This window comes from Drosophila melanogaster, chromosome X, assembly GCF_000001215.4.
Source record: "Drosophila melanogaster chromosome X".
In the NCBI taxonomy this organism is placed as follows: domain Eukaryota; kingdom Metazoa; phylum Arthropoda; class Insecta; order Diptera; family Drosophilidae; genus Drosophila; species Drosophila melanogaster.
In genome coordinates, this window is record NC_004354.4 from 21,483,968 (window position 1) to 21,494,822 (window position 10,855).

General features: G+C 43.6%; 1 annotated feature.

The window, feature by feature from the left end:
* Window positions 1-3,011: 3,011 nt before the first annotated feature.
* Window positions 3,012-3,078: a mobile genetic element.
* Window positions 3,079-10,855: the final 7,777 nt, after the last annotated feature.

Below are 10,855 nucleotides of genomic sequence, written 5' to 3' on the forward strand. Positions count from 1 at the left end.
GCTTGCTTCCTTGTACTTTTTACTGCCGGCGCTTCCTGGGCGGGAAAAACAACATTTCATCCTCGTGCAGATCCACATCCGCACATCCGTCCCCCGGCTAATCCCCCGCGGCCCGCCGTCCATGCCACCTTGGGCGCTTGTTTATTGCCCAAGTGTTGCCAAGAGCCAGGATACCCACACACAGCCATCCACACGGCAAACATAGGAGTGTGTGTGCGAGCAAACATTTACACATCAGTACACACACACACACACACGCACACAGGCTCACTCCAGGGTGTGGGTGGGTAGGTGGTGATGGTGAAGGGGGCGGGTAGCTGGCGGTGGGCGCATTTTGATTCTCGCAGGATGCCATGTCATGTTTTCATTATGCTCATGTGTCTAAACAATTATCCTGCAGGCATAATTATGGTTGACGTTTATAAGCTTTGACACTTTCGGTTTTCGGTAACATGTCGAGCCACTCGGCAGGGTTTTCTAGCCGCCCCATCCCACCCCCTGTGGCCATTCCCCCCCCCCCCCTGCAACCACGGATGGGTTTAAAACGTCGGTACATCGAAATGATTACAACTAATTACGATGCACTTAGGCTTCGGTTAGTCCTCAACCGTGGGCTGGAGCCCTGAAGCCACCCACACTTTCGGCCCCACTCCCGCATTGGAGTGAAAAATTACTGGCATGGCCAAACTTATTTTGGCGTAAAATTGAAAAATTCTTTTGTATAAGGAATTAAGAGTAAGTTGATTCTTTGTTTTCTGCCCAGTTTTCTTTTTTTCTGTCTTTGCTTTTCGGTTGGTATGTGTGTGAGTCCTGAGCAGTCCTGGTGAGTCCTGCCCCCACACACCCCCCCCCCCTTGCCACTGTTTACGCTATTTTATTATGCAAGAAACAAAAGTTTCATTTGTTTGTCCCGTTCTTCGTTAAGAAAAACCATCAATCATTCGCCGTGTTTTACGATGTCCTCCAGGACGACACAGAAAACCCTGGCGCGAGCAGATTGGGGGAGTGGCAGCGACAACAAAAATGTTTCATTTTCACACACTAAACAAATTACATGCCGACAGAGTGAAGTGTCCCTCTGCCGACTCTGCAAGGAAACTTCACCACGTTTTCCACCTCCGCACACCATTCCGCTTGCCATCTTCCACTAGGTGGCAAATAGTTTCCATAATGTGCCCTGCTGTGCGGATGCCCAGAAGCTGGAATTCCGTCGCCTGGTTGGATTCCCTTGACTCACGGCTCCTTGGTCCGGCAAAGGTTCAACCATGCCGAATCCACCGCAATTCCATTCACGCATCCTCCGTGCAACCGCAGCTCATTCCGAGGCGCCAGATGCGTCTTCGAGTGCACAGCAGAGCATAGAAACCATTGTTAAAAATAATGCATTTCATGGGCTACATATGTGGATGGATTTCATGCATATTGTTTATATATGTACATGTATTTGTACATATGTATATTATTAGAGATCAAAATTAAAGCTAAGATCAATCCGATTATATAACAATGATATAAAAAAATGTACTATTTATTGAATTTAGTTCGAATTAAGGCCTGTAAGCCATTGAATACTTTGCAGAATTGAGATCTTACTATGATACCCTGTAAAAACACAGTGTTGTCGCACTGATGGCACACTCTTTTTTTTTGAGCTGAATGGTATCATTTATAAGTATAAATATGTATCTATGGTAGAAGTGCTGATTTCAGTCAATGAGGTATCGAGTGTAAATATTCTAGTTGGCTTTTATAATGAATGTGCCCTTCAAGCTCTCCAATTTGTGGTAAGTGGTGTTTATTCTCGAATCACATTTCCACCCGCCGCCCACAAATGGCCATTTGTCGATTGGCAATTGAAATTCATGTTAAAGCATTTATCCATTTCACCTTGGCACGGCATTCGACCTTCAAGAGGGCGGCAAATTCCGCAAGGAGTGCCCAGAAGTGGGATGGGAATGGTGGGGCTGGTGGCGATGCGGGTGCGGGTGTTCTCCTTTTGAGGACCGAAACTTAAACCAAAACCGAACCGAACATGAACATGAACCTGTTTTTGGTTTCTGGTCGGTGCGGGAACAATTTATTTTGCAACTAATAGCGCTCCGCCCCTGCGCCGGTGGGTCACCCTTTCGCCTTCTACCCCTCTAACCTCACGCCCGTGGACCCCTGACTCGACACTTGAGCCATGCAACTTAAATTTATAGAAACACATAAAACTTTTAAATGATAAATTGCTGAATATAATTCACGTGGATGATGGAGGGGGACTGCCGAAAAGGGGTGCCAGGATAAGCATTTGCTCCTTTTGACGTTGACGTCGTGGCAGGCCCAGTTAATAACTCTTGCGCTGTTGCCTTTGGCTTTTCCGAGGGCGATGGGCTTTTCCGCAGACGAAGGGAGGAGGTGGGTGGTCTGCGGGTGGTGTTCATTCAGGCAGCCCCTGTGCAAAGTAAACAGTTTATTTAATATGCACGCAATGTCAGCGTAAATGTTTGTTGATTAGTGTGTCCTTAGTTTTTAGTGCCTTCCGATGGAACTGACGAATGCGTTTCCGTTTTACACACTGATGGGGGATGGGGGATGGGGGATGGGGAGTTGGGGGGTTGGGTGGTACGGAGGTACGGTGGCAAAAGGGGTGCCCTTGGCTTGGCAGCACACAGCACTCCATATTCATGCTCATTGACAGCACGCTAACGGCATATAAATTGACAGTTGTTCGCGTGCCAAGAGCAAGACAGCAAATGAGCGAGGGAGCGGGATGGGGCGAGGCAGAGCGAGAGAGAGGGGCTATCAGTGTCTATCTCCCTCGGATTTCCCCCCTTTTCCGTGTTCTACCAGCTTTTTGCACAGCATTTATGTCAAAGAAGCAACTCAATGCTTTTTGCACTCTTTACTTCTACACGATAAAAATAATCTCACCGTAATTAGCAAAAATGATATTGATATGGATCAAAATGATTTGTGCTTCTCCGTGGGCGTTTTTAATATCAGAGTTAAAAAAAAAAGGAAATAACAAGAAGGAATGCTATAGTCGAGTTCCCCGACTATCAGATACCCGTTACTCAGCTAATGGAATGCGAACGTGAAATTTCATAGTTCCTGAGTTTGGGGCGAACAGACGGACGGACACTTTATATGGTCGGAAAAGCTCTCTTCTACCGTTTTCTCTATGAGTAACGGGTATAAAAATAAAATCATAATATAGTCTTGTTATACGATTTTAGTGCTTAATGCTTATTTTATTTTTAACTATTTAAGTTCTCCCAACATGAAATTTTTGGGTACATTTCATATTATAGCGTATGCTTTAAACGGTTTCTTTATATGATCGGCTTTGTCATTTCTTACTTCAGCCAGAATTGCGAGTTAGCTTTCAACGAATTTACAAAAACCTAAGAAAAAAATCGCTCGAAAGGCAACGTTTGCCATTACACTTTTCTTTCAGTGCACCATTTCCCCATTGTTCCCTTTTTGTCTTTCTTCTTTGTTTGAGTGGCTCTGTGTGGGTGAGTGTTTTTCCGTTCTTATTGCCTGGCATATCCCTTTGTTGTTTTTGCATTTTCATTTTAAATTACAAATGACACAAGTGCCTCACGCTCCAGTTTTCCGCACTGCGAGTGTGTGTGTGTGTGTGCGCGCGCTTGTACGTAAATGTGTGTGTGTAACTGTCATGATAAAAGCGAGTACCGCAATTTGTTGTTGGGCACCCACAAGCCTACAAAATCAGCAACAACAACAGTCCAAAGAACTTAGCACGTTTCTATTTTCATTTCTGTCTCTGCTTCTATTTCTATTTTGGCTTTTGCCTCTTTCACTTCTTGTTTGTCGAACAGGTGAATGTGTGCGTGTGTATGTGCGTCCGTGTCCAACACCTTTTTTAGGGGGGAACTTAACGTTTAGATTTCGATTTCGCCTGTCAAATGCCAATTGCTTTAAAATAAAATTCAAATGTGCTCCACTGACCCTTTTGCGATCTAAGCGAGCAGATTCTGTGACCAATCTAACTGACTAGGAGTCGGTTGAAAATTGGATCGGATGAAAGAGGAGAGTGGAGGAGAAATCAAGAGATACACGACCCAAAAGTAACGAGATAAGTCATAGCCAAGTTCAGGAGGATGAGAAGGATTGATGATTCATATGTACGTCGATCATTTATGTTCAAAAGTTCTGTCACACACGCTTCTGTTTTGCCTTATTACTGAATGTACTGCTGTCTAGAGTGATATTTACACACTTTATTAAATGTATATGAATAATCATGATTATTACCCACCATTACCTTGAAAAGCACAGAGTATCTTTCGTTGAAAGATTTCAATTTGCAGAGACGATAAGCTCGTTGATTGTGATGACATCCGACCGATAAAAACTAGACAGACCTTCTCGCTGGAAAATCTCGTTAAACGCACTGCCAAAAATGGCAGTGCCAAATGCCAAAACTAGCACAAGTTTAGGACTATCGACAAGAATTTTTACGATAATAGCGAGTGAGAAAACGCAGAGGGCGGGTGGAAAGTGAAGGAAACTGCAGCTCTTGGCGACCGCAGACCGCAAGTCGATTATAGAAAACTTGTAATAAAATTTTCGTTAGCCGAAACCAGCAAATGGAACGCAGCCACGAGGGGCTGCATAAGATGCAGATGCGGGTTGGGGAAAACGGAGAGTGGAAAATTGGTGGAAAGTTCGCTGGGAAAAGAATGGAAAAACAGGGAAAAACTGCGACAACAACCGCTGAACTCTTGGCAATTGGAAACTATGAAACAAGCGACCGCAAGGCGAAGGAAATGGAAAAGGGGGCGGGACAGCTGCGAAAATTGTGTTTATTTAACGCTGCTGCATGAGCCGGCAAAGAGAAGGCGGAAAGAAGGCGAGAGAGAAAATCTGCGGGCCAAGCCGCTCTGCAACCTGCGGTTCCTTCTTCTGCTTCAAGATAAAACGCATTTATGCGCGAAATTTCACCAGCCAACTAAGGGTTAAGCGGGAAGGAGAGGGCTTAAGCGGACGGCCGTGGGCGTGGTCAGCCACATGAGCCCAAACTAAGCCTGCTAACGAACTCTGAGCCAGGCCAATTCACTTAACAACTTTATCGGCAACTTCATCATCGCCGAGCAGCACGAGGACTGAGGACTGAGGAATAAGGAATGAGGACCGGGCCCCAAAGCCTCGACATTGTCAGCTTCAGATTCGGATACAGCAAAAGATACAGATACAGATTCAGATGTCCCGTGCAGAAACAGGTCCAGACAGAGATACACTGTAAATAAAATGCCTGAATGAATGGAAAGTTGGGAGAAGCATTCAGTAGATGGGGTTAAAATCCTTTTAGCACGTGCAATTAATTAAAGCAGTTTTTATAAATATAATATGTGAGTGCATTGATCTACTTCTTATGAATCTATTTGATGTATGATAAATATAAGTTTAGATTTCAGCAACGATTTGTGCCCTGCTCAGCACACCTTTGGCCAATGAGTACTTTTTCTGCTTGTGCAGGATACACCCCCACTTACCCGTATGATTTTCACTTTGATTTCAATTCCTCGACGGCCTACGGCATACATAAACGTCATCATGATCTTAACCCAGCGACCGATAAATTCTTCTCGAAAAAATGAAGGGATGAGGGGAGAGGGGCGCTCCGACAGAGAAGACAAGAGAAATCCGGCGTACGTGATTTTCCACCTTAATGCCATTTTTTAGTTGACAACCTCTGACAATTTGGCACCCTCTATATGGATCCACTCATTCACTTTATACTTCTCGTTTTTTTCTTTTATTTTATTATTTTTTTTTTTTGAATACATTTCTTTTTGTTGCTGAGAATCCACTCGCATCTTTCTTACAATCCCCTAGTACCTACTATAGGGAGAAATTCCCCCTGACCTTGCCAGCGCCATCGCTGCTCCATCGCCCCATGGCCTCAACCAAGCTCAACCCCTCGGCTTATCGTGCAAAGTTTTTAAGTTTCGATTCGTGTTTGGCATACGTAATGGAGGTATTTTTTTTTTTTTTTTTTTTTTTTTTGGGCTGCCTTCCACTTCGACTTCCTGCCACGCCCGCCTCGGCCAAATGTACCCACTTTTTTTGCCAGTGCACCCTTTGCAGCTTTTCAATTTGCAGATTTCCGAATTTTCTATTTTGGCTCTTTTTGCGCCGAGGTTAAAGCCGATGAGATGGACGTATAAATTATTGAATTTGGCTGCTTCTGATGGTGTGCTTATGCTGATGTACTTGTAAATATCCAGTGATGCCTACTGCGAGTTTTCACTTTCTATGACTTGACTAACTCTATTAGAATTTCATTTCTAATAAAGGCTCATATATGTAATGTATAAACATTGTAGCAGTGATTTATGCATTATAATATATATAATAATATAAAATAATCGCTTAATCACATAACAATCAAATTTATACTTACTCGACCACACTTTTTAAAGTGGTCTTTAAATGGATGTGTTTGGAATAAAAAAAAAAACCGTTACGTTTAACTTCTGCAGAGTTACAGACATTTTTGTTCGCTTTTTAGCCAAAAATAATAATGTGGGAATAAGTCTACACATTTGACAGCCCGACTGGCAGCAAGTAACTCATCCAAACCGATGATTTGACAATCAGCGACAGATTCGAATGGCGAAAAGTTGCTGAGCTGTAAATCGCGCAGCGTTTATCGAACTAATGGGAACGCGTATTCTGATTACATCTGGGGATGGGTAAACATCGGATTGGAGCCAGTAAATCGAGAGATACTCCGTAAGCCGCTTACAAAAATAATAGCAAAACAAAGCTGGCAACAAATCAAGGTAATCAACATGAAATCAATCGATTTGCTCTTTTAGGCGCTTCCAATTCGATTTTCCTACTTTGCTATTCCCTTTTGTCGCCCACCATTGTTTTCAGGAAACAGAGCAACAAAAATTGTACGGTAAAAAGAACGAACAATTCAAAAATGCCTCTGTTTTGGGGGGATGATATGGGGGTGTATGGGGGTGGATGGATAAGGCTGGCCCTGGTTCACGGAGCAAACAAAGGACAATGGCACAGGACGACGAACATTTTCGGGATATACCAAATGCAACAATGGCAAAAACAAGAGCGTCGTATGTGGATCAGAAAGAGGGTGGGGGCGGTCTCGAAAAGGGGGTCAGATATTGGGGGCTGAACGGGGGACAGGAACAGCGGCTTAGGGCAAATAGAAATGCTAATAAAAAAATTCCAACATCAATCTGTGGAATTTGTGTTGAGCATATGCGCCAATAATGTTAAAGCCCCTTGCCCCTTGCCCCCTGCCACTCGCCACCAAGCACTCACTCACTGGGCCAGGGGAGTGGCGGGGGATGGGGTGTGTTGGGGGTTAGGGGTTAGTGGTGAGGGGTGAGGGGTGGCAAGCAGGACCTGATGCCACGTCCTTGCTCCGATGAGGTCGATATGTTTGCTTAGCTGAATGTTGGTGATGATGTGTAAACATTTACATGACGTGCTCCAGTTTATTTTAACCTTTGATCGGAGCCTCTGCCCCAGCCCCTCCTCTGCCGCTGCCTCTGCTTCAGTCGACGTCGCTGCCAGCGCTTGGCACCTGCTTCAAGAGTGTGCAAAAAAGGTAAGGAAAAATATTTGCATTAAAAATGACTTGTTTGTGTAGGTGTGTAGGCAGACAGCATTCGACAAGAAGTTTTGGTTTCAGGGACGCACAACATGGCAAGAGATTTAGATTTACTTAAACCATTTAAGTGCAACACATTGCTAAAAGTTAAGCTATTTTGTTATTTTTTTTGTTATTCCGGTTCGAAGAGAATTAGGTTCACTCACTTCACGGAAATCCAAAGAAATTGCGAGAAACTAACGGAGCTGACTTTAAAGCCCACCTACACACACAGATACGCACAAACACAAACACACCTTTAATACAACACAGTCGCGCACACATAAGCACACACTCGCTCCATAAACAGGAAAAGCGCAAATGAAACCTCAGGCTGACGATAAATCCGAGGACTCCAGCCCCCTGCAAGATGTCCTATGAATGATGTTCAGGTTAACGGGCGCAGATTAGGAGAGGATGTGGCTATAGGGGGTTCCAGGTGGTTCCAGGGGGCCTGAAGGTGTTAGGCGCCCCTAAGTGTGCCAATAAGCTAAGGTACGTGCTGCAATCCAGGCAACCATAAACGCAATCGCTGCCTTTAAGTTAAATCTTTAAAGTGAACTGGACTGAATGTTCCGCTTACGATATTAGGCTAACTTTATTTGAATTAAAAGTTGCATACAAAACTTTCAGAAAGGTAAGTAAGTACAGCTTAAATTGCTCACTAAATTGCGCGAGGGAAAAGATAGGCAGATACAAGTTTTGAAGCAAAAAGGAACGCTAGGTTGATTGCCTCTAACATCTACCATTTCAAAACACCAAGGCGCTGATTTAACTATGTCATTGGCCGCATTTTAGTATAATATATGATAGCTGTTATATAAAAACATAATTTAAAGTAATTAAGTGCTACTTAATCCGAATTTTCGGTATTTTTCAATTGCCGAGAAACTCGGCGTTTCTATTGACGCCCTATTTAAAGTATTTTAGATTTCATATGTAAATACGATTTAAATTTCTTTTAAATACGTTTGCTTAGTTTTGTTTATGAGACACATAAGTAAGTGGATAAGCAATTGAATAATTCCCTTCCCAATGCAAATGCACTTAAGCCCTTCTCGCAAGATGGCTTGATGCACTCGATAAACCCAACCAGAAATAACAAAAGCGTATTTATTTATGACATTTATATATGGCCCGAAGGGGTGAAAAGCCGCAGAAAGCAGCGATGAACATAATAAAACGAAATCGAGGAGGCAGTAAAAGCCAGAAAGGGAAAAAACTCACACTGGCTCAAGCTTTTTCGACAAGGTCCTTGCCATGGACATTGGAAATCCGTCCCCTCCCGATGGGTGGTGGGTGTGGGCGGTCGTCGGCACGGGGGGTCATCAGCAGGGGGCTTTCAATGCGACGGAGCGGGAGGAGGTGGCTTTTTCATGTTGATCACATGGTAATCACTGCTCCTTGCATCGTGCTCCGTCGCGCTGTTGTTGTTACGTCAGCCAAGCTTTTTATGCCTTTTTATTGCTTGTTTATGACATTGTCGTTGGCGGGTCCACCACCCACCTCCAGTCCGACGCCCCGCACCGCCCCTCCCCGACACACGCCTACTTTCCACCATCTTTTGTTTCGGCTATGTTTTGGTGTGTGTGTGTGTGTGTGTGTTTTTGGACAAAAGGATATTTGTTAGCACTGCATGTGCGTGCGAGTTGCCAGAGCTGTTAGATTCGGCAACACAAGAGCAGGAAAAAAAATGGATTCCTGCCGAAAGAAGTACAAATGCATATGCTTTTGATCGCATATGATTAGTTAATTAGCAATTTTAGCTTTTAACTGTGTCTCATGCAATTGGACTGTCTCTCGAAAAAAAAGTATTGCCTAATTTTGGGAGCACAGTATATATAATACATACATATGTATAACGTGCACATTCTTCGAATATACATTTGTAATTTCACATATTACCCTTGCCAAATAATGTATAATAATAATGTAATAAGGTAATGTATCGTTGATAATGATCTCTAGGCAGGATCTGGCAGACCGGGCTTTGACTTAACATGCATGAAGAAAGTTCCCATTGATGTTATTCCTCTTATGTACAATACATATAGCCCCAACACAATGTAAATCTATATAAATATGTTAATTGCTGTAATTTGCCTATAAATAAACATTTCCATCTAAGCATTCAAAACAAAAAGGCATAAAATCTGTGTGTTGAAATGAGATACTATTTGTTTCAGTGCACATGTAAAAACAAAAGCGAGGCGAGTTTTACGAGCGCATAATCGAAAAACTTCCCTACCGGGAGGCGAAGTTTCGGGTGCTTTGGGGTTTGGATATGGTTATGGATATGAATGTGGGTGTGGGTGTGGGTGTGGGTGTGGGTGTGGGGTATGTATGACATGGGGGGTTGACAGATGAGGGTGCCACGCAGGCCTAAAGTCATTTTCCTCGTGTGCAGCCCCGCCCCCGTGAAAGTGCCCTTTTCCAGCGGCCGCCGTGGTAAACAGCTGCTTTGAATACAAAATACAAAAGGCAGCGACAATGAGCCAGCCGGACAACTTTTTCATTGTTCGATGTCTGAAAACATCCGCCTCTGGCTAATTGTGTGCGCGACTTTTTGATTCCCCATTTGTCTGCCTTCCTTTTCTTGTCTCACTAATTGTTGTGTGCGAGTATCTGTGTGCGGCGGGGGAGGGAGCATAGACACGGCCATGGCGGGGGCGTGGCACTTGGCCTTGGCGAAAAATAATGACGCGAAATGCTTGGCTGGGCTAGCCAATGAATTTGTAATAAATTACCTATATTTAGCTTAAATAGCTAACGTCTAGTTCAACTAAAGAGCTATACTAACTTTATATTGTAGTTTACCTAATATTGAACTTATCTGTGCGAAGCGTGCAACACAATTTTTGCCTTTCCCCAATTGGTAGAAAATATACATGGAATGTTATGATTGCTATTGATACTGATGAAATACTTTCCGGTTCCTTCATTGAATTTCTCTTTGGGCTATTAAAAAATCCACTAATCTATAATTTCAATTGCCATCGGTAGTTCTAAGCTGGCTCGAATGCCACCAATTAGTTGCCACATTCCCGCCAGGGTATGAAAACTGCAACAAAATACAGTAGCTGCAATACGAGCTGCAACTTTATTAGCTTTGACAGCAAAGTGAAAAGCGTGCAGGCAAAGCCGAGGAAATCAGGGTGAGATCGGGGTAGGGCTGGGATTTTCTCGCTTCTCAGTTGGTGACAAGCGATGCACCAA